General features: G+C 46.9%; 2 long non-coding RNA genes across 3 annotated transcripts in view; one reads left to right on the top strand and one right to left on the bottom strand.

Moving 5' to 3' along the window:
• LOC126944555 (uncharacterized) overlaps window positions 1-8,291 on the top strand; it is a 28,317-nt gene extending 20,026 nt beyond the window's left edge. For both annotated transcript variants that reach the window (XR_007722106.1, XR_007722105.1), the window contains exon 2: window positions 4,459-8,291. This is a non-coding gene — a long non-coding RNA (uncharacterized LOC126944555). The remainder of the gene's footprint in view (window positions 1-4,458) is intronic.
• On the bottom strand, window positions 2,162-22,661 carry LOC126944547 (uncharacterized). The gene is made up of 3 exons (XR_007722086.1): window positions 22,580-22,661; window positions 21,589-21,747; window positions 2,162-2,202 (listed from the first exon to the last, which is right to left on the bottom strand). It is a non-coding gene; the product is annotated as an uncharacterized LOC126944547 (long non-coding RNA).
• Window positions 22,662-22,931: the final 270 nt, after the last annotated feature.

Here is a 22,931-nt window from a genome sequence, read left to right as displayed (position 1 = left end):
CCTCCTCCTCTCTGGCATCCAGGCCTTAAAGAGGTGGACTTGGCACTACCAGTGGCCTCAGACATTAAGGCCAATAAGCAGAGAGGAGGAGAAATAAAAGATGAGGTGAGGGGGATGAGGCAGGAAAAGAACCCAGAGCTTTCTGTCCCTGGATCGTAGAGAGCAATAGAGCCTCTTCCCTTTCCTCATCGTAGCTACCCAGTGAATAAATGCCTCGTTCTACCTCATTCAGATCAACTTCAGTGTCTGCCGTTTGCAACCCACAGTGTCCCAATTCAGGACTTGGGAACTGTTTTCCTTTTCATGGATTGTGTAGAACTGAAAGGGATAGGTCATTCTCAGAACTGATATTCCTGTCCCGATGTGCCGACTGTACTTAAAAATAAAAGAATCCCAGACCCATCTCCATGTTCACCACCGCCCCTCCTGTTAATTTCCAGCTGAACTGCAGCTCAACACACGTGCTGCGATTTCAAGTCCTGCCCTAATCAATTTACTCCCACCTCCCCAACCTTAACCCCAACGCACAGGCACCTTCCCACGCTGACCTGTGCGTGCAGCCTGCCCTGTCCTCTGCTGTGACGTCTACCACATTATATTTGTAATGATCTGTTTATGACTGTCCCCCTACTAGGGAAGGCATCGAACCTGAGAACGAGGCCTCATTCATCTCTGTACCCCAGGCCCTGGTACGCAGCAGGCAGATAGCAAGTATGGGAGGGAGGTGGGGGAGGAAGAAGGAGGGAAAAAGGGAGTTCCTTCCTATTTTTATGTGTCACTCCTAGGCTCAAGTTCCGTATTCGTTCCCTCTGCCTGTTTTCCTTTTTCCTTTTTTTTTTTTTTTTTTTTTTTTTTTTTTTTTTTTTTTTTTAGTGGAGTTTTGCTGTCGTTGCCCAGGCTGGAGTGCAATGGCGTGATCTCAGCTCACTGCAACCTCCCTCTCCTGGGTTCACGCAATTCTCCTGCCTTAGCTTCCCAAGTAGCTGGGATTACAGGCGTGCGTCACTATGCCCAGCTAATTTTGTGTGTCTGTGTGTGTGTGTATATATTATATATATATAATGTATGTTTTATACATGTTTTATGTTTATATATATTTTATATGTTTTATATATTATATATATGTTTTATATATGTTTTATATATATAATATATTGTGTTGCTCTCTACGATTCAGGGACTGGAAGCTCTGGGTTTTTTTCCTGCCTTATCCCCCCTCACCTCATCTTTCATTTCTCCTCCTCTCTGCTTATTGGCCTTACTGTCTGAGACCACTGGTAGTGACAAGTCCACCTCTTTAAAGCCTGGATGCCAGAGAGGAGGAGGGAAAATAAAATATATATATGTTTTATATATAATATATGTTTTATATATTTTATATATATATATATATTTTTTTTTTTTTTTTTAACTAGAGATGGGTTTCACCATGGTGATCAGGCTGGTCTCAGACTCTTGACCTCAAGTGATCCACCCACCTTGGCCTCCCAAAGTGCTGGGATTACAGGCCTGAGCCACTGTGCCCAGTCCCTAGTTTCCTTTTTCTACTTGTCTTCCCTCAGGTAGACACACCCCTCATGCCCTCACCACCTTCAAGCCTCTACTCCAATCCCCCTTCCTTCACCCCCTGGTCCCTCTTTTCTGCTTCCTCACTCTCTGTAGCACCTTCTACCACCATCCACCCTCCTTCGTGTTCTATTTATTTTGTTGATTTCTCCCTCATTGAAATGTCAGCTCCAGGCGGGCACGCTTCTTTGTTGTGTTCTATCCTGGCTGTATCCTCAGCACCTAGAACTGTGCCTGTCACCTAATAGATGCTCCGTAAGTGTCTGTAATGAATGGATTATTTGTGTTTGCCAACACAAACAGGTCTATCAAACTTGTTTTCTCATGTACCTGTACATTTCATGCTTCTAACAGGTATAAGGGACGTCTGGTTATATCTTTTTTTCCTGGGACTGCTATAACAAATTATCACAGACCACAGGGCTTAACACAGCAGATTCATTTCAAAGTTATGGTGGCCAGAAGTTGGAAATCTAGCAGGGCTGCACTCCTTCCAGGCACACAACGCAAGATGTGTGTCTTGTCTTTTCCACCTTCTAGTGGCTCTGGCGTTCCTTGGCTTGTGGCCGCATCACTCCAGTCTCTGCCTCCGTCTTCTTATCTTCCTCTTCTCTCTGTCCTGGTCTCTGCTTCTCTCTTAGAAGGATACATGGATTGCGTTTAGTTCCCATCTGGATAATCCAGAACAAATGCCTCCTCTCAAGATCCTTAATCAGTCTTTTTCCAGGGATTCAATTTGAAAGTAGACATACTTACTCTCTCTCTGGGGACTGCTATTTAGCCTACTGCAGGTTATCTGCATAAATAAATCAGAAAAGCAGAGATTCTCACCTCCCCCCAACTCCATTGTCCTAGCAGGCATGCAATAAAGAGAGTATTATTGCGGTATTGTTATTACAGAGCACAGAGTGTGGAAATGATTTTTAAAACACCATTGTATGTTCTTTAATTGTGCCAAATTTTAAAAATGACACTATGCCTATAGTGAGAAAAAAATACAAAAGAGAATAAGGTGGAAATAAAGGGACGATTTGCCTTTTTAATTAATTTATTGTGTTTAGAGACAGGGTCTCACTCTGTCACCCAGGCTGGAGTGCAGTGGTGTGATCATGGCTCACTGCAGCCATGAACTCCTGGACTCAAGCGATCCTCCTGCCTCAACCTCCAGAGTAGCGGCTCATACCACCATTTTTATTTAATTATTATTATTCTTATTATTTGTACAGACAGGGTCTCACTATGTTGTCCAGGCTAGTCTTGACCTCCTGGCCTCAAGCAATCCTCCCACCTCATCCTCCCAAAGTGCTGGGACTATAGGCTTGAGCCACCACGCCTGCCCTGCAATTTTTCTTTAACTCCAACTTCACTTTATAAGACAACCACTGTGGGAAGTTTGCACAATCTTTATAAATTTTGAAAGCATGCACTTTTTTTGGTTCATAGTGGTAAGAAAGTTGGGGGTATATAATATATCTCGACAGCTCTTAGACCCACCTCATTCTTTCTAATGACTCCTAGCATTGCATCATACTTAACCTGTCTTCTACTGGCCAACATTTCAGTTAACTCGAGGATTTTGCCTTTATAACATCTATAGTCTTTGGCATGTGACCAAGAATACTTGTAGGATAAATTCCTAGAAGTGGAATTTCTTGGTCAGAGGAGATGTGCTTTTTCTTTCTTTCTTTCTTTCTTTTTTTTTTTTTTTTTTGTGAGACAGTCTCACACTGTTGCCCAGGCTGGAGTGCAGTGGCACGATCATGACTCACTGCAACCTCCACCTCCTCGGCTCAAGTGGTCCTCCTGCCTTAGCCTCCTAAATAGCTGGGACTACAGGCATGCACTATCACACCCAGCTAATTTTTTTGTATTTTTTAGTAGAGACAGGGTCTCACCATGTTGCTCAGGGTGGTCTTGAACTCCTGAGCTCAAGCCATCCTTCAGCCTCCCAGAGTGCTAGGATTACAGATGTGAGCCCCTGCTCCCAGCCAAGAGGTGTGCATTGTAAATTTCTACAGCTATTGTCCAGGGCCTTCAAAAGGTTACCATTCACGTGCACATCAAGGGTACACCTGTAGAAGCTGGGCTTGGTGGCTCACGCCTGTAATCCCAGCACTTTGAGAGGCTGAGGCAGGAGGATGGCTTGAGCTCAGGAGTTCAAGACCAGCCTGAACAACATGGCAAAACCCTGTCTCTACAAAAAATACAAATATTAGCCAGGCATAGTGGTGCATGCCTGTAGTCCCAGCTACTTGGGGGGCTGAGGCAGGAGGATCGCTTGAGCCCGGGAGGTCAAGGCTGCAGTGAGCTGTGATTGTAGCACTATACCCCAGCCTGGGTGACAAAGTAAGACCCTGTCTCTCCCCCACCATAAAAAACAAGCCTACATTGGTGAGGGTGCTGTTTCTGACACCCTTTTCTACCCCAGCAAGAATGCGGTGTGTCAGGAGAAGCAAATCCCACATGAGGTAAGTGGATTTTCTATGTGGGCCTGGGTCGAGGCAGACATGGCCTCTGAGGTTGTCCCTGTAGCTGTCTGAGGACATAAGCTATTTAGAGCTCTTGTTAGTGTAGGTTTTATTAACAAAGGCAGAGTTTGGGGAGGTGAGCCAGAACCGTGTGGCAGCGAGAAGCGTTGTGCAAGTCAGTATTTATTTCTTTAGTGCAGTTAGAACTTAAATATGGTCAAAACATATTCTTCTTTTAATTTACACAAACAAATATGTTCCCAGGCTGACACCTCCCGTGCCAAGTTTCTAGGGGAAGCAAAATTCTGCTGTGAGATTATAAACCACTCGAGAGAAGATGAGAATGGAAAACCCGCCGAGAGTTAGCTCTCTCTACACGCCCAGAACTGGGCTGCTAAGAGGTGTCTTTTTTTTTTCATTGCAGATAAACCTGCCAGTAATTTCAGCAAATGAAACGTGGAACGCGTCAAGGCCAGAGGATGGAAAAGGCTCCGGTTTTGATAAAAGGAGGCCTGCTTGGCTTGGAATCCTCTCTCCTGCTGGTTGGAAGATGCAAAGATGTTTCCAGAGAGGGGCTGAAGAATTGAGGGGAAAGAAATGAGCCCAGTATGAGTCCCCTTTCAGGGCTGAGCGCATATAAAACCAAACAACTTGGAACAGCTCCAAGAGAGGGGATTAAAGCAACATGTTATTCTGAGTGATTGCTTAATTTATTGAGCTGCGGCTGGATCTGTAATGAAATACAGCCCTTGTAACTGATAACCTCCTGCTGCAATTGAACTTCTACAATTAAGGAATATTTTCCGAGTTTCTCTGGAACGGCTCTGAATTTCTAGCCTCTGTGACAGGGTGCTTCTGAACATTTGTTTTCCAGGCAATTTTTTTTTTCTTGAGTATCAGACTGATGTTAATAAATAAGCAGCATTTTATTGAGTGCTTTGTGGGAACCAGGAACTTTATATACATTATATCTAATCCTGACACTAATCCTGACAATATCCCGTGAAATAACCCCTATTATTCCCTATTTTATGGATGTGAAGCCACGAGACGTTCGGTCATTTTCTAGAGTGGTGCTGTCCAAGACAGTAGCTGTTATGGCTCCTTGTGGCTATTGATGTGTAAATTAGTTAAAATTAAATAAATTTTAAAGTTGACTCCCTAGGTTGCACTAACAATGAGTTCAAGTGCCCAGCAGCCTTGGGTGGCTGATGGCTACCACGTTGGACAGTGCAGATATAGACCATTTGAAGGTTGCGCGAGTGCTATTGATCAGCACTGACTCAGATTTCCTTTTTTTTTTTTTTTTTTTTTTTTTTGAGATGGAGGCTTGTTCTATCATCCAGGTTGGAGTGCAATGGTGCAGTCTCGGCTCACTGGAACCACCACCTCCTGGGTTCAAGCGATTCTCCTGCCCCAGTCTGCTGGGTAGCTGGGACTACAGGTGCATGCCGCCATGCCCAGCTAATTTTTGTATTTTTAATAGAGATGGGGTTTCACTGGCCAGGCTGATCTTGAACTCCTGACCTCAGGGGATCCACCTGCCTCAACCTCCCAAAGTGTTGGGATTACAGGCGTGAGCCACCACGCCCGGCTGGGTTCAGATTTCATAGCTAGAACCTGGCAGTGCCAGAATTCAAGCCCAAGCTAATGGGCTTTGAAGGCAGAGTTCATCTGCCAGCCGTGTTGCTTCTTTTTCTTCCCTCTGCTGAGAAGCAAGGAACAGAGCAGTGATTGTAACCCCTGGCTACACATTAGAATTACCTGCAATTCTTTTTTTTTTTTTTTTTTTTTTTAGATAGAGCCTCGCTCTTTCACCCAGGCTGGAGTGCAGTGGTGCAATCTCAGCTCACTGCAACCTCTGCCTCCCAGATTCAAGCAATTCTCCTGTCTCAGCCTCCCAAGTACCTGGGATTATAGGCGCCTGCCACAATGCCCAGCTAATTTTTGTATCTTTAGTAGAGATGGGGTTTCGCCAGGCTGGTCTCGAACTCCTGACGTCAGGTGATCCACCTGCCTTGACCTCCCTAAGTATTGGGATTATGGGCGTGAGCCACCATGCTAGGCCTACCTGCAATTTTTTTTTTTTTTTTTTTTTTTTTTTTGAGGTGGAGTCTCTCTGTCTCCCAGGCTGGAGTGCAGTGGCGTGATCTTGGCTCACTGCAAGCTGTGCCTCCCGGGTTCACGCCATTCTCCTGCCTCAGCCTCCCGAGTAGCTGGGACTACAGGCACCCGCCACCACGCCAGGCTAATTTTTTGTATTTTTAGTAGAGACAGGGTTTCACCATGTTAGCCAGAATGGTCTTGATCTCTTGACCTCGTGATCCGCCTGCCTCGGCCTCCCAAAGTGCTGGGATTACAGGTGTGAGCCACCGCGCCCGGCCCCTGCAATTCTTTTTAAAAAATGATGGTAGGGTCCCAGGCCCAGAGAATCTGACTGACTTCACTGTGATTAAGCTGGGTGGGGACAGGCATCAGAGGTGTTTATACTTCCCCATGTGATGCCAGTGTGCAGCCAGTATGTAAAGGAGTTAGGTGTGAGGACCCACATAGAGGACGCTGAAAGCAGCTGGTTCATCTGCCATGAGAACGCAGTTTCTTGTGACCAAGAAGTAGGCTTCTCCCAGGGCCACTTCTAAACCACCTCATCAGAGAGCTCAGGTTCATATCCGAGGGAAGAAACTTAAGTGCTTTCTCACACGCTTCCAGCTTGATGAGAATCACAGTGGGGAGCTTTGCTTTTACAAACAGGCTTTGTCACATGGTCGTGGAAGAAAGGAGATGCCCACGTAAGATCACAGAGACAAGGTGAAAAACCTGTAGCCCCAAATTGGAATTGGAAGCATCAGTATGAATTCGTACTATATTTTTGTCTTACAAAGTAAAGCAGGTGTTTGCTAGCTCTGTCCACCACAAAGTTTAGAAATAATGAGCCATCCAGTGGCAGTGGACACCCCAGCACCCAGGTTATGGTTTCTAAACACCACTTCTGACTAGAAACGAGGGCATGGAGAAATGACCAATTCCAGGTCTGAGTTAAGAAAAAATTCAAGATGAGCCTGGAATATCTGGTCATTCCTTGCTTTGTTGATAGCAAGGAAGGTGTCAATGACTTCCAGGGTCATATTGAAAAGGATGCAGGAGACAACGTGGAGTGGCTCCCAATGGGACAGTTTGAGCATCATTAAGAATAATGACTGTAGGCCAGGTGCGGTGGCTCACACCTGTAATCCCAGCACTTTGGGAGGCCAAGGTGGGTGGATCACTTGAAGTCTGGCCAACATGGTGAAATCCCATCTCTACCAAAAACATAAAAAAGTAGCTGGGTGTGATGGCGCACACATGTAATTACAGCTACTTGGGAGGCTGAGGCAGCAGAATCACTTGAACTCAAGAGGCGAAAGTTGCAGTGAGCCAAGATTGTGCCGCTACACTCCAGCCTAGGTGAGTGACAGAGCAAGACTCCTATCTCAAAAAAAAAAAAAAAAGAATACTGATTGTAATGGATTGAAACATATCGTATATGTCCAAATCTATGAGTTGACAATACTTAAAAAAAAAAAGAAAAATAAATTAATTTATCACCTTGGGAAGATATTGGAAAACCAACTCATTTTGAAAACTGTCAAAGGGAAAGAAGCATTTATCCTTTTTGGTACAAACCATACTCTGTGGTAGCCAAATAGTTGATACATTGATACCTTTTATAGATACACGTCCACTACCAAAGACAGAATCATAGAATCAGTATGCTACCATGTTGTAATCTCTAATGAAATAATGGGCCAGGTGTAGTGGCTCATCCCTGTAATCCCTATACTTTTGGAGGCTGAGGTGGGAAGATTGCTGGAGGCCAGAAATTCAAGACCAGCCTGGGCAACATAGATCTATCTATGCAACAAGACCCTGTCTCTACAAAAAAAAAAAAAAATTAGCCAGGTGAGGGCATGTGCCTGTAGTCCCAGCTATTCAGGAGGCTCAGGTGGGAGGATCCCTTGAGCCTGGGAGGTCAAGGCTGCAGTCAGCTATGATTGCACCACTGCACTCTAACCTATGTGACAGAGCAAGACCCCTCAAAAAAAAAAAAAAAAAGAGGAAGGAATTGTGGATCTAGACAACGACCATCAACAAATCAACAATAGCTGCTAACATCACAAAGAGGAACAACCAGATAGTATGTGCCTTTGAATGGAAGTACAAAACCACCAATAGGAAGTACTCATACCAAAAAAAAAAAAAAAAAAAAAAAGAAAGAAACATCAATCTAAGTGAGCTTCTAGACCTAACTACCAATTTCTAAGAAATATAGCGGGAAGAGGAGCACATGACACTTCTGTGGAGATGCTATAACCAAAATTCAGACCACAGGAAACTACAGAACAAACAAGCCAGTTTCTTCAACAAATAAATTGCAAGGGAAGAAAAAGACAAGGGGAGAGAACCTACAGATTAGGAAAGATACAAAAGCCATCCCAACCGATGGCAATATTCGAACTTTACGCGGTGGCTCACGCCTGTAATCCCAGCACTTTGGGAGGCTAAGGCAGGTAGATCACAAGGTCAGAAGTTCAAGACCAGCCTGGCCAAGATGGTGAAACCCCATCTCTACTAAAAATACAAAAATTAGCCAGGTGTAATGGTGTGCACTCTACTCTCAGCTACTCAGGAAGCTGAGGCAGGAGAATCTCTTCAACCCAGGAGGCGGAGGTTGCAGTGAGCTGAGATCACACCACCGCACTCTAGCCTGGGTAACAGAGCAAGACTCCGTCACGAAAAAAAAAAAAAAAGGCGTTTTATGAGATCACCAGAGAAATCTGAATACTAACTGGATATTTGCTGATAGTAAAAGCATTATTGTTACTAAACAGTTTGAGGAGGAGTGAAGGTGGCCAAAAAAATTTTTTTTTGGAGTTACACACTGAAATGTTTATACAAGAAATGACTGACGTCTGAAATTTGATTCAGAGTAATATGGGATGAGGGAAGGGGAAGAGGGCGTGGATGGAATAAGGTTGGCTGGAACTTGACTGCTGAAGCCAAGCTTATTGTACCACAGGCTCCATTCCTATGTGTGCTTGAAGCTTTTCACAATAGAAAGAAAAAAAGAGGTAAAGACCAGCCTTTTCCTTCCTTTCTCTCAATGCTAGTGTGTCCACCCACTGCCGGCGTCTCTGGGACAAGCCTGGGTAGCAGGCTTGAGATAGATCTTCACGCATCCCACCCCCGTCTCCATGGCAACCAGTGGGGAGGGAAAACTGCATCCACAAAGTTCTGGTCCCCACAGGGGTGAGGCCAGGCCACCAGTGTCATGCCAGGCCCTGTGTGGCTGCTCCCTCGGGAGAATTCCCACCAGAGCTGCCTCCCTGCGCCCATTCCCCATCACTGTGGCCTTCCCTGTGTGCCCCCCGAAGAAGTAGGATCCAGTCAGTGGAGAGAACAGGACTCTGAATCAGATCCAGGTTCAAATTCTGACTTCACCACTTAATGGCAGGATCAGAAACCTCCCTGAGCCTCATTTTTTTCATCTACGAGATGGGCATACAGTTTTATTTAATGTTTAAAAAAGATGGGGGGCGTGACTGGGCATGGCTCTTGCCTGTAATGTCAGCACTTTGGGAGGCTGAGGCAGAAAGATCACTTGAGCCCAGGAGTTTTAGACCAGCCTGGGCAACATAGTGAGACCTCATCTCTACAAAAATTTTAAAAAATAGGCCAGGAGCAGTGGCTCATGCCTGTAACCCCAGCACTTTTGGAGGCTCAGGTGAGCAGATTGCTTAAACTCAGGAGTTCAAAACCAGCCTGGGCAACATGGCAAAACCTCATCTCTACTAAAAACACAAAAACTAGCAGGGCATGGGGGCACCCGCCTGTAGTCCCAACTTACTTGGGAGACTAAGGTGGGAGGATCACCTGAACCGTGGAGGTCGAGGCTGCAGTGAGCTGTGATTGTACCACAGCACTCCAGTCTGGAAGACAGAACGAGACCCTGTCTCAAAATAAAACAATAATAAAATATATAAAGCTGGTATAATGTGACCTTTGTTGAGTTAGTTGCTTGACACATCTTTACTATGAATGGACAGTGACAAAAAAGGATCTAGTCTCCAACTCATGGAACTCTACAGAGGGGCGACAGGCAGTCTCCATAGGCCACTGCGCCTGACCTCACATCCCACTTTTTGAAAAAAAAAAAAAAAAAACTAGCAGTTGCAACTCCTCGTCATACTTTTCACTAACCAGAACATCCATACGTTCCAACTACTGAGTATCTAGCTATGGCAAACACACAGGATCATTTCATTTAATGCAACACTCACATTTCTTATTTATTTATTTATTTATTTATTTTATTTATTTATTTACTTATTTAATTTAATTTATTGAGATGGAGTCTCGCTCTGTTGCCCAGGCTGGAGTGCAGTGGCATGATCTCGACTCACTGCAATGTCTGCCTCCTGGGTTCAAGTGATTCTCCTGCCTCAGCCTCCTGACTAGCTGGGATCAAAGGCATGCACCACCATGCCCAGATAACTTTTGTATTTTTAGTAGAGATGGGGTTTCACCATGTCGGCCAGGCTGGTCTTGAACTGATGATCTCAAGTGATCCACCCGCCTCCGCCTCCCAGAGTGCTGGGTTACAGGCGTGGGCCACTGTGCCTGGCCTAGTGCTTACATTTCTATGAGCTAAGTCACGTTATTTCCATCCTGTGGAGGAAGAAGCTTATGCACAGAGGTGAGATACTTCGGAGAAGCCCACACTGCCGGTATGAGGCCCCTGTCTTCTGTGCTCAGCCCTCTGTGCGTTGATGAAGCTTTGAAAGGCCACAGCAGGGCCAGGAAATCAGTGCTGCCAGAAGACTGAAAAGCTCTCCAGATCATTTTCCAAATGAAGAAACAGTGGCCCAGAGAGGCCAAGTAACTTGACTGGGGCCACATAGCAAATGGGTGGCTGAGCCTGTGTTCACACTGCTTGGGGAGATGGTGCAGGGAAGCCCTGTTCAGTGAGGGAAGCCAACTCTTCCTGCCCCCATGTAATCCTGTCCCAAAGCAGGGTGGCCAGCCATCCCAGAGTGCCTAGGACTAGGAGGTTTTTGGGACTGGAGACATCAGGTGCTAAAACCAGGAAAGCTCTGGGTCAACTGGGATGCGCTGGGCATTCCGTCCCATAGACAGTAAGGTGTCTAAATGGTTATTTCCAGGAAAGGAGGCTTTGGGATGGAGCTGGCTGACAAGAACCATCAAGACCCCATTGAAAGACCAGGGTTTTATGTCTATGATACCCTGGAGGTCCCACCTATGTGTCATCTCAGATGCCTCCGCCATCCCATGGCCTGGCATCCTATTCTGCCCCCAAACAGCTAAAGTGCTCTCAATCATAAACCTGATTGCCCCATGTCCCAGTATGCAAACCTAAATGGTTTCTCATCTTCCCCCCATTGCCTTAGGACAAACTATAAACTTTGCTGGCCCAGGAGACCCTTTGTGGGCTTGCCTCTGTCCACCTGGTGCAGGTCCACCTCTCTCTGCAACCCACCCCACCTCACCCCTACGAAATTCCAGGCAAGGACAGGATAACCAAAGACTTCTCACTGCACCATCCCCTCACCCACGTAACCTTCATCTTAGCAGCCCACCCTTTTCTGCCATGACATCAGTGCAATTGTAATTACACAGCTATTTGTATAATTAGCTGATTATTAATATCTAGCCTCCCCCACCCCTGGCTAGACTGTCAGCCCACAGGGGCGGGGGCGGGTGTGCGATGTTCACTGTTTTACAGCCTGACTCAGTGGAGACACAGGAATAACACTCAAAAGTCACTGAATGGGCCAGGCGCGTGGCTCACACCTGTAATCCCGGCACTTTGGGAGGCCGAGGTGAGTAGAATGTCTAAGGTCGTGAGTTCGAGACCAGCCTGACCAACATGGCGAAACCCCATCTCTACTAAAAATGATAACAATGAGCAGGGTGTGGTGACATGCACCTGTATAGTCTCAGCTACTCAGGAGGCTGAGGCAGAAGAATTGCTTGAACCTGGGAGGAGAGGTTGCAGTGAGCCGAGATCACATGACTGCACTCCAGCCTGGGGGAAAAAAAAAAAAGAAAAAACTGGCTGGTCGCGGTGATCCCAGCACTTTGGGAGGCCAAGGCAGTTGGATCACTTGAGGTCATCAGTTCAAGACCAGCCTGGCCAACATGGTGAAACCCTATCTCTACTAAAAATACAAAAAATTAGCCAGGCGTGGTGGTGCATGCCTGTAGTCCCAGCTACTCGGGAGGTTGAGGCACAAGAATTGCTTGAACTCGGGAGGCAGAGGTTGCAGTGAGTCGAGATCATGCCACTGCACTCCAGCTTGGGTGACAGAGCGAGACTCTTAAAAAAAAAAAAAAAAAAAAAAAAAAAAAAAGTCATTGAATGGCTCCACCAGAGACTGCCATCACCTCCAACTGTGCCTCCATCTGAAATCACAGAAACCCTCCATAGCCACCAGGGTCTCCACTTCCCATTTCAGACAGGCTGCTATCCGTGATGTCACAGGATGGAAAATGATCCCAGAAAAAGACCGGGAAAGAGGGAGGCTCCTGGAGGAGGACGTCGAAGGCAGGATTGGTGTGGTTTTTAATTACTGTACCTGTTCTGACCACATTTTCTTAGCTCTGCTCACATTCCTACTTCAATAGTAGCTTGGGACAACAAAACAAAAGCAAACATTAGCCCCAGAGTTTGAGACAAGATATCTCACTGGTTCCCTCTTTGCTGGTAATTAACGCTGAAAAGTTTCAATACTTATCTTGGCAGCAAAGGTAATAATACAAACGCACAGCCTGATTATTTGGCTGCTAATTCCCTTCTTGGTGTTTTCCTTCCCCTTTCCTCAAATTAATTCCAGAGTTCTTCCAGATTTCTCGTTGCTAAGCTATAAAGTTCCAGGTTTCTGCAGCATGGCTGCTAATTGGCAGGGAGTTACCAGGCAGCTCCAATCAGAACCAGGTTGTTGAAAGGAGCGTCCACATGACAGCTCGCTCAGAGGTTTTGGAATTTTCTCGCTGACGTTATGAACCGCAAAGGTCTTTGCCTAACTCTGCAGAACCTGTTTTCTTGATTTGGCTGTTGGGGGACACCAGAGGCCTTGGAATTTCCCTAGGAGGCGTGGGGAGTCCCTGGGTCTCCTAGTTAGGGTCAGTAACAGGGATGCTCAGAGCCCATTCATGGCTGGCCACAGACAATGTGACCCCAAACACTGTTGCAGAAAGGGTGCCCCAAGCCCCCCAGGACTGACCTCTCACCTCTGTCTCCCAAGCATGGTGACAGACTATCTGGAGGAGGCTGAGGACACCTCTGAACTTAGGATTTTAGGGGTGAAGGTCATATTTGTAAAGCACTTTAAAACACCCAAATGGAGGGCCATTTGGTGATCTACCTCCAGAACTGTAACGAAAACCATCACCATGAATTGAGTTTCTTCTGTACACCACAAACCACATTCCCATCTGTTCCCATCCTAAAACTCCCACTGGACTGGCTGGGAACCTAACAGCTGCTGCACTGTTGGTTCCGCTTGCCTGCTGCCATCTTCCAGGAGTAGAAAGTCATGTGACCCAGGCCTAGTTACTGTGATTGGCTCTGTGATGAGCACATGACCAAGCTGGGCCAATCAGAATCTTCCTTGAGACTTTTCTGCCAGGTAGGAAAAGACTCCCAAACCCTACCTTTGCTGAGCTGCTGCCCACTGGGAATACACATGGAATGTGCCTGAGAAATATAGGAAGCCCCCAAAGATATGCAGTCCCTGTGACAATGCTTGAGCCTCAGATGCAGCTATTGAGGAAGCCAGATCTACTTCCTGGATTTGACAGTTACAGGAATAGTAAATTATTTTTCTTTTTAAGCCAGTTTACCTTTGTGTCTGTTGCTTCTCGCTGACAGAGTGCTAAGTAATGGGGTTACATAGCTTCTCTGCATGGTGCCTTGGCTCTAAGGCACGCAGTTTGCTTATATTCCTGCATAGGGTCTTCACAATTACCTGGTGAGGCACTCCATTTTGCACATGGGGAAACTGACACCCAGAAGGGTGAGGGAGGCTTGCCCAGGTAACGTGGTCACTATGTTCTCGGGAGTTCAAACCTGGGCTAATTCTTTAGTGTCTTTGTGGCTCCTCAAAACTGAATTCAGGAGCCTCCCCCGAAACTGATTTCCCTCTGAGTTCCCTCATCTGCCACTCTAGAGATGCTAACTAGAAACCAGGTACCGAGCACGATGGCTCACGCCTATAATCCCAGCACTTTGGGAGGCCAAGGCGGGCCTCCCATAATATAACCCCGTCTCTACTAAAAATTAAAAAATTAGCTGGGTGTGGTGGCACGCGCCTGTAGTCCCAGCTAGACGAGATGCTGAGGTGGGAGAATCGCTTGAACATGGGAGGCAGAGGTTGCAGTGCCACTGCACTCTAGTCTGGATGACAGAGTGAGATTCCTTCTCAAAAGAAAAAAGAAACCAGGTTGCCATGTCTGATCCCTCCAGGTCCCCTCTCTCCCACATCCCAGCCTCACTAAGTCCTGCCCATCAATTTCTTTGGCGGCCCTCGCAGCAGCTTCTCTCCCTGTCCCGTCCATGTCCCCACCCATAATCAGGCCGCCCTCACTTCTCCCTGGCCTTCTAGAAGTGCATCTCTCCTGGTTCTCCTATAGCCACTCTTGCCCCTCTCCTCCAGTCTAGCTCCCCACCACACCCAGAGGAACTGTCTCAAAATGCAAATCTGATCACACTGCCTTGCTGGGACAGGTTGGGTTTTATTATTATTATTATTATTATTTTTTTTTTTTTTTTTTTTTTTTTTGAGATGGAGTCTTGCTCTGTCACCCAGGCTAGAGTGCAGTGGTATGATCTCAGCTCATGGCAAGCTCCGCCTAGTGGGTTCATGCCATTCTCCTGCCTCAGCCTCCCGACTAGCTGGGACTACAGGAGCCCACCATCACGCCCAGCTAATTTTTAGTAGAGATGGGGTTTCACTGTGTTAGCCAGGATGGTCTCAATCTCCTGACCTCGTGATTTGCCCACCTCGGCCTCCCAAAGTGCTGGGATTACAGGCGTGAGCCACTGCACCCGGCCTATTATTATTTTTTGAGACAGAGTCTTATTTTGTCACCTAGGCTGGAATGGAATGGCACAATCATGGCTTACTGCAGCCTCAACCTCCTGGACCCAAGTGATCCTCCTGCCTCAGCTTCCCAAGTAGCTCAGACCACAGGCATGTGCCACTACACCTGGCTAACTTTTTTATTTTTATTTTTGTAAAGACAAGATCTCGCTCTGTTGCCCAGGCTGGTCTCAAACTCCTGACCTCAAACGATCCTCCCGCCTTTACCTCCCAAAGTGTTGGGATTACAGGCATGAGCCACTGCGCCCTGCCTGGTTGGGTTTTAGGATGTTGAAGGCATACATTTGCCTCTGAGGATGTTTGAGAATCCTGCTGTCAACCCCTTGGTCCCACCCAGCTTTCAGGCACAAAATCTTCAAGCCCAAGAGCTGCGGAGGACACAGCTCCCTGCATGCTCAGCCATGCCATCGTTTATTCTGAAAATATTTACTAGTGTCTCCCAGGCACTGTTCCCTATGCTGGGACTACAGAGACAAGAGTAGCAAAAAGTGCACATGTTCACAGTGTGTGTGCTACATGCCAGGTCTGGGCTCTGTGCCTCAGGACCTGGGAGGAGGTGGCCTCTACTGTGTAGGAGCCAGCAGGGCTGCCCCTCACAGCTGCCCCCACGGGCCACACCTGGCCCCAGCCCGTAGGGATGTGTGTCGGCAAACTCCTTTTGCTGCCGAACTCTGCAATGGCAAGCTTGGCTGTTTTTCACAGTTAAAAGTCTGGTGACGTTTAACTAAGGCTGTGGAGGGGAGTGCATGTGTGAGCGAGAGGGGTGCTCGCACAAGCTCGCATATTTCCCAAACACAAAGCCTGCAGTAGAATTGCCTGACACTCATCCCCCACCCCTGCCACCCCTCTTCCCACACAAACACAGGTGATGAAAAAGTAAACTAAGCAAGAGGTCAGGTCTCTTTAGAAATCAAGGGTGTTTGAACTCAACAGCAAAGAGCTACTGTTTATTCTAAACCCCATGAAATAAGATGACTTATCATTAACAGATAAGTCAGTGGGGTTACATGTTGTTTGAACATCAAAAGCCGTTTGTCAATCCATGCATCCATTTGTCTACCTATCCATCCATCCATTTATCTACCCATCCACCTACCCATTCATCCACCTACCCATTCATCAGTCCACCTACCCATCCATCCATCCACTCACCTATCCATCCATCTATCTACCCACTCATTCATCCATCCAACCGCCCACCTACCCATCCATCCATCCACCCACCTATCCATCTATCCATCTATCCATCCACCCACCTATCCATCCATCCACCCACCTACCCATCCATCCACCCACCTATCCATTCATCCATCCACCCACCTATCCATTCGTCCATCCATCCACCCCCAAACCCATCCATCCATCCACCCATCCACCCACCTATCCATTCATCCATTCATCCACCCCTAAACCCACCCATCCATCCACCCACCTCCCTACCCATCCATCCATCCACCCAACCTATCCATCCATCTACCTACCTATCTACCCACCCATCTATCCATCCATCAATTTGCTAAGTTCTCAATATAATTATGACAGTAATATTAATAACAGCAATAATAGCAGTGGTTCCCATCCACTAGGTACTTTCTAAGAAACAGGTTTCTACACTAAGCACTTTGGATGCATCATCTGTTTAATTTTCACAAACAATTCTATGAAATAGATGCCAAAAGACCCAGTTTACGGAAGAAGAAAGTAAGGCACAAAGAGGGTAAGTGGCTGGCCCCAGACTTCACAGCCTACTGTGGTAGATTAAATATGACCAGAAATTCTCTGTGGCTCCTCTCACAAGGAGAAGTCTATTTCTCCATTCCCCTAAATATAGGCTGCCCTGTTGACTTACTTCAACTGATAGAATATGCCAGAGGTAGTGTTGTGCAAGTCCTGAGAACAGGCTTCAGGAAGCCTCGAAGCTTCTGTGTGAACTGGTTTGGAACGCTTACCCAAAGCTTCCATGTAAGGAAGCTGGTCTTTCCTGTTGGAAGGCGAAAAGTCACATGAAGGAGAACTGAGGCAACCCAGCCAACAGCCAGAGCCAATGGCTACACATGTGAGGGAGGCCATCTTGGACCCTCTAGCCCAGTAACCCCAGCTGACTGCAGGCCATGAGTGAAGTCAGAGGAAGCAGCCAGCCTGAAAAATAAATTATTATTATTATTATTATTTTGAGACAGAATCTCATTCTGTCACCCAGGCTGGAGAGCCATGGCGCAATCTTGGCTCACTGCAACCTCCACCTCCCGGGTTCAAGCGATTCTCCTGCCTCAGCCTCCTGAGTAGCTGGGATTACAGGTGCCCGCCACCACACCCAGCTAACTTTTGTAGAACCATAAGTTATTCTTTTAAGTCACTACATTTTGGAGACTGTTTGTTATGCAGCAAAGACGAACAAACACATTATAAGAGGCCAAGTCATGATTTTAACCCAGGTCTCCCATCCTAGGATCTGGGCCTCTCAGAGGCAGAAACTGTGGTCACAGAGATGAAGGGGACAGTGTCCCTGAGTACCAACAAATACCCTGCCAAGTCATCCATGTGAAGGGAGGTATGTCCCAGGGGTGGGTTCCCTAGACATTAACGTCAATGTTTTATTTATACAACAAGCAATTGCTGCACACCTACCATGTGACAGTCACCATACAAGGTGTGAGGCATGTGGCAGCGAGCAACAGACACGGTCTGTGATCTCATGAAACTTGACATTTCAGGAATAAGACAGACAAAATTAAATCAATAACCAAACAATTACAAAATACGCAGAGTCTTGAGAAAGAAACCAATAGGTACTGAGGAGAGAAAATTATGAGTAGAATAACCTTAGATCATGTGATTGGGAAAGATTGCTCTAAGAAGATAATGTTTAAGCTGGGTCTACAAGAATGAAACATACAAAGAGTTGCAGGAAAAGTATCTGGGTAAAAGGAACTGCACAGGCCATGTCCCCAAGGAAGAACAGACAGATTTCTAGGTCTGGCTGCAGCAGAGCGAGTAGGGAGGAAAGTGAGTTGAGACAAAGGTGTAAGGAAGGGTGGGCCAGGCCAGATCATGCCAGCCTTGGAGGTTACATGAAAGAGTTGGGAATTTTCTCCTAGTGTGTTGGGAAAGTAATGGGAAGTTTTGACCAGAAGAGTAACATGATTTTCTTTTTCATTTATTTTCTTTATTTTTATTTGTATTTACTTTTTACTTTTTAAATTGATTTTTGATTGAGTGGGTTTGATTAATTGGATGGAGTACAGTAGTACAATCATAGCTCACTGCAACCTCAAACACCTGAGCTCAAAGGATCCTCGAACCTCAGCCTTCCAAGTAGCTGGAACTACAAATGTGTGTCACCAGGCCTGGCTAACTTTTTTTAGAGATGGGGTCTTACTATGTTGCCCAGGCTGGTCTTAAACTCATGGCCTCAAGTGATCCTCCTGCCTCAGTTTCCCAGAGGGCTGGGATTACAGGTGTGAGCCACCATGCCTGGCCTATTTTACTTAGATTTTAACAGATATCTCTGCTGTATGGACAACGGATCGAAGAGAAGCAAGAATGAAAGGAGGGACATTAATCAAACTGTTGGTGCAATTACCTAGGTCAGAGATGGTGATGGCTTGGGCCAGGGCAATGACTGTGGACTTGAGAAACACATTAATTTGAGATGTATTTTGGAAGAATTGATAGGACTTAGAGATTGGATTAGAGGGTGAAAAGAGTATTAGAAATTAGCTTGATCTCTCCCAGAAGTGGACTATAAAACAAGGACTTGAGTGGTAGAAATCATTTACATAAGAAGGGACTTGAGGGCCGGGCACGGTGGCTCACATCTGTAATCCCAGCACTTTGGGAGGCTGAGGTGGGTGGATCACCTGAGGGCAGGAGTTTGAGACCAGCCTGACCAACATGGTGAAACCCCATCTCTACTAAACATAAAAAATTAGCCAGGCATGGTGGTGTGCACCTGTAATCCCAGCTACTTGGGAGGCTGAGGCAGGAGAATCGTTTGAACCCGGGAGATAGAGATTGCAGTGAGCCGACACTGCGCCATTGCACTCCAGCCTGGGCAAGAGCAAAACTCCCGTGTCCTTTAAAAAACAAACAAACAAACAAAAAAACCAAAAAGGGGGACTTGAGGAAGCACGGATAGGAAGTGGGAAAGAGAAACAAGAAAGGAAGCCCTCCCACAGGGGCGTGTTACGAAATGAGTTACCTCTGTGGGCAACTGCAGCTCAGTCTCACTCAGGAACTTTGGGAGATAATGTTGAACATACCCTGTTCTCATCTGAGAGGCAAGAGAGCTGGGGTATTTATACTCCAGACCTCACCAGTTATTGGTTGAAGGCTGCTCCCAGGAAGTGTTAATATGTCTGTATTAGTCCTTTTTCATGCTGCTGATAAAGTCATACCCGAGACTGGGTAATTTACAAAAAGAAAAAGAAAAAAAGAGATTTAATGGACTTATAGTTCCATGTGGCTGGGGAAGCTTCACAATCATGGTGGAAGGCAAGGAGGAGCAAGTCACGTCTTACATGGATGGCAGCAGGCAAAGGGAGAGCTTGTGCAGGGTAACTCCTCTTTATAAAATCATTAGATCTCGTGAGACTTATTCACTATCATGAGAACAGGAAAAGAAAGACTAGCCCACATGATTCAATTACCTCCCACTGGGTTCCTCCCACAACAGATGGGAATTCAAGATGGGATTTGGGTGGGGACACAGCCAAACTATATCAATGTATTCTCTCCTGCTATGTGAAAGGGTAGAATGAGCTCCAGAAGTCAGAAGATGTCCTCAGGCAAAGAAATGCAAGTGCCAAAGTTGGAAGCCAGGCCAGGGATAGGTTGATGGGATACATCTCGGTCACCAGCAATGCCTGCCACCATTAGAAATGACTCATGTATTCCTGGTTTGAGCAAGCGAAAGTAAGATTTTTTTTTTTTCCTTTAAAAATAATGGAGATGGGGTCTCACCATGTTTTCCAGGGTAGTCTGGAACTCCTGGCCTCAAGCAATCCTCCCACCTCAGCCTCCCAAAGTGCTGAGATTACAGACATGAACTACCATACCCAGCCAAGAAGTAAGTTCTGCCTTCATGGAGTCCTCCAGGACATCTTTCCTGTACTTCAGTGGCTGTCTCTTCTCCCATCTCAGCCCTCCTGTTACCAGACTTTTTTTTTTTTTTTTTTTTTTTTTCGAGATGGGGTCTCACTCTGTCGCCCAGGCTGGAGTGCGATGGTACAATCTCAGCTCACTGCAACGTCTGCCTCCGGGTTCAAGTGATTCTCCTGCCTCAGGTCCCAAGTAACTGGGATTACAGGGGCCCACCACCACACCCGGCTAATTTTTGCTCTTGTCGCCCAGGCTGGAGTACAATGGCACAATCTTGGCTCACTGCAACTTTTGCCTGCCAGGTTCACGCGATTCTCCTACCTCAGCCTTCCAAGTAGCTGGGATTACAGGAACCCGCCACCACGCCCAGCTTATTTTTGTCTTTTTAGTAGGGATGGGATTTCACCATGTTGACCAGGCTGGTCTAAAACTCCTGACCTCAGGTGATCCACCTGCCTTGGCCTCCCACAGTGCTGGGATGAGCCACCACACCTGGCCTAAAATGTATAACTTCTGACACTCAGCTCCAACACCCCCTCCTCTCCCAGTCAATGACTCGACTTCCACTCAACTGCTCTAGACTAAAAACCCTAGGAGTCATCCACAAAATTCTTCTCTTTCCTACACCTCAACATTCAATTCTATTGACTCCACCTCTGAAATATTCTGAGTTCAACCAAGTTTCTCTGCTTCCATTTCCCTCCTCACCCCAACAGCATCTTAACTCTCTGCCCTGATTCTACCTCAGTCCAGAAGCCAAAGTGATCTTTTATGGTAAAACCAAACCACGTCATATTCCTCTGCTTACAACCCTCAATGGGTGTCCCTTGGAAAACTACGCGAACACTGAAGCTCTCATCCTGGTCCCAGGTACGCAAATCTCTGCCCTGAATGCATCCCCAAGCCCAACCTGCCATTTTCCTCCAGCTCACCGAGCCCCCAAGCTGGCGCCCCATTGATTCCTCAAACACACCAAGCTCTTTCCTGCTCCTGGTCCTTCGCACGTCCCATTCCTTCTGCCTGGAACAGCATCTCTCCCAGGTCTCTGCGGGATTGACTCCTGCTGGTCATTTCTAGCTCAACTCAAAAGCCAACATCCTCATTTCTTTATTACCATGGCGGTTTTTTCCGACCCCCACACCCAACCCCAGAACAGAAGCGCCATGATCCAGAGACTCTATTCTCATTCACCTCCACACACCACGGGCAGTGTCTCCAACATGTCTGAGGCATAGCAGGAGCTCACAAAACATCTGTTGAATGAATGAGTGTAGTCACGACAAAACCTCACTTACCCATAGGGTTTCTAACCGTAGCTACATGTCTCCGGCCATGCTCAGTGGTAGCCAGGTTCCGATTTTGTCCCATCTGGAGGTAAGCCTGTTGGCACGGTTCTCATGTGTGATCTTAGTCTCCCTTAGTGCTGGAAATGTCTAGTGTCATTTGCTGAGGCTCTGGAAAGAAACTGAACCTGACGGCTGTCACTGGAGCTGAGCCCCCCTCGCTGCCCTGACAGAAACTGCACCTCTCTGGTGTGGCCTTCCTTGGACAGACCAGAGGGCACCGGGACCCTGTGGCTGAGTTAAGGTGGGGGAAGAGGGAAGCCAGACCCATAAGGCTTCTTTTATTTTTTTATTTATTTTTTGAGACAGTCCCTCTGTCGCCCAGGCTGAAGCGCAGTAGTGCGATCACAGCTCACTGCAGCACTGACCTCCTGTGCTCAAGCGATCCTACGACCTCAGCCTCCTGAGTAACTGGGACTGCAGGTACACACCACCACGCCCAGCTAATTTTTTTTTTTTTTTTTTTTTTTTTTTTTGTAGAGATGGGAGTCTCACTATGTTGCCCAGGCTGGTCTTGAACTCCTAGGCTCAAGCAATCCTCGTGCCTCAGCCTCCCAAAGTGCTGGGATTACAGGCGTGAGCCACTGCACCCCCTACATTGAAAGGGAAGGCTGGGGAAAGTTAAGCCCCAGTCAGATATGAACAGCTGGCCGTTCCCTTCCCTCCGTGGGCGGGAGCCTCTACACTCACTCAGCAGACATCACAAGCGGAGGAGCTGCCACTCAACCCCCGCTAGCTGAGGCTGTTCCTTCATCACCAGCCCTCTGTGCTGCTCCCCGCCCCAACCTGTAACTGGATACTGTGACGTGGGACTCCACCTTCCCCTTCCCCGTCCACAGGCACCAGCTGTGATGCTTGCCAGCTGTGCTTCCTTGGGCAAGTCACTCAACCTCTCTGAGCCTCAGTTTCCCATGCAAGAAATCAAAGCGACAAAAGCACCCACCTCATGGTGCTCACGGAGGGTCTATAAGAGCTGAGAGCAGCTCCAAGCACCGCCAGCACACTCTTAGCACAAAGCCTAGCTCAGTACATTTCTAAAAATATGTTGTATTGGATTTTCCTTCTGAGCTACAGAAGCAATGTATGTTCCTTGAAACAAGCCACACAGCAGAGAGGTGAACAAAGAAAAAGCCAGGTTTCTTTCTTCCCCTTCCCGCTAAGCTCGCAACCTCCAGACCCCTTCCCCACCCCCACATTCCCCAGAGGAGGTAACGAGTGCCCATTTTCCCTTGTGCACCTTTCTCTCTGCACAGTCATCCACCTGCATATATGTGGTTTTTGCATTTTTACAGAAA

The sequence above is a fragment of the Macaca thibetana genome, chromosome 20 (assembly GCF_024542745.1).
Source record: "Macaca thibetana thibetana isolate TM-01 chromosome 20, ASM2454274v1, whole genome shotgun sequence".
NCBI lineage: Eukaryota > Metazoa > Chordata > Mammalia > Primates > Cercopithecidae > Macaca > Macaca thibetana.
Note: the sequence above shows the minus strand (reverse complement) of the source record. Positions and strands in the feature narration are given on the sequence as shown.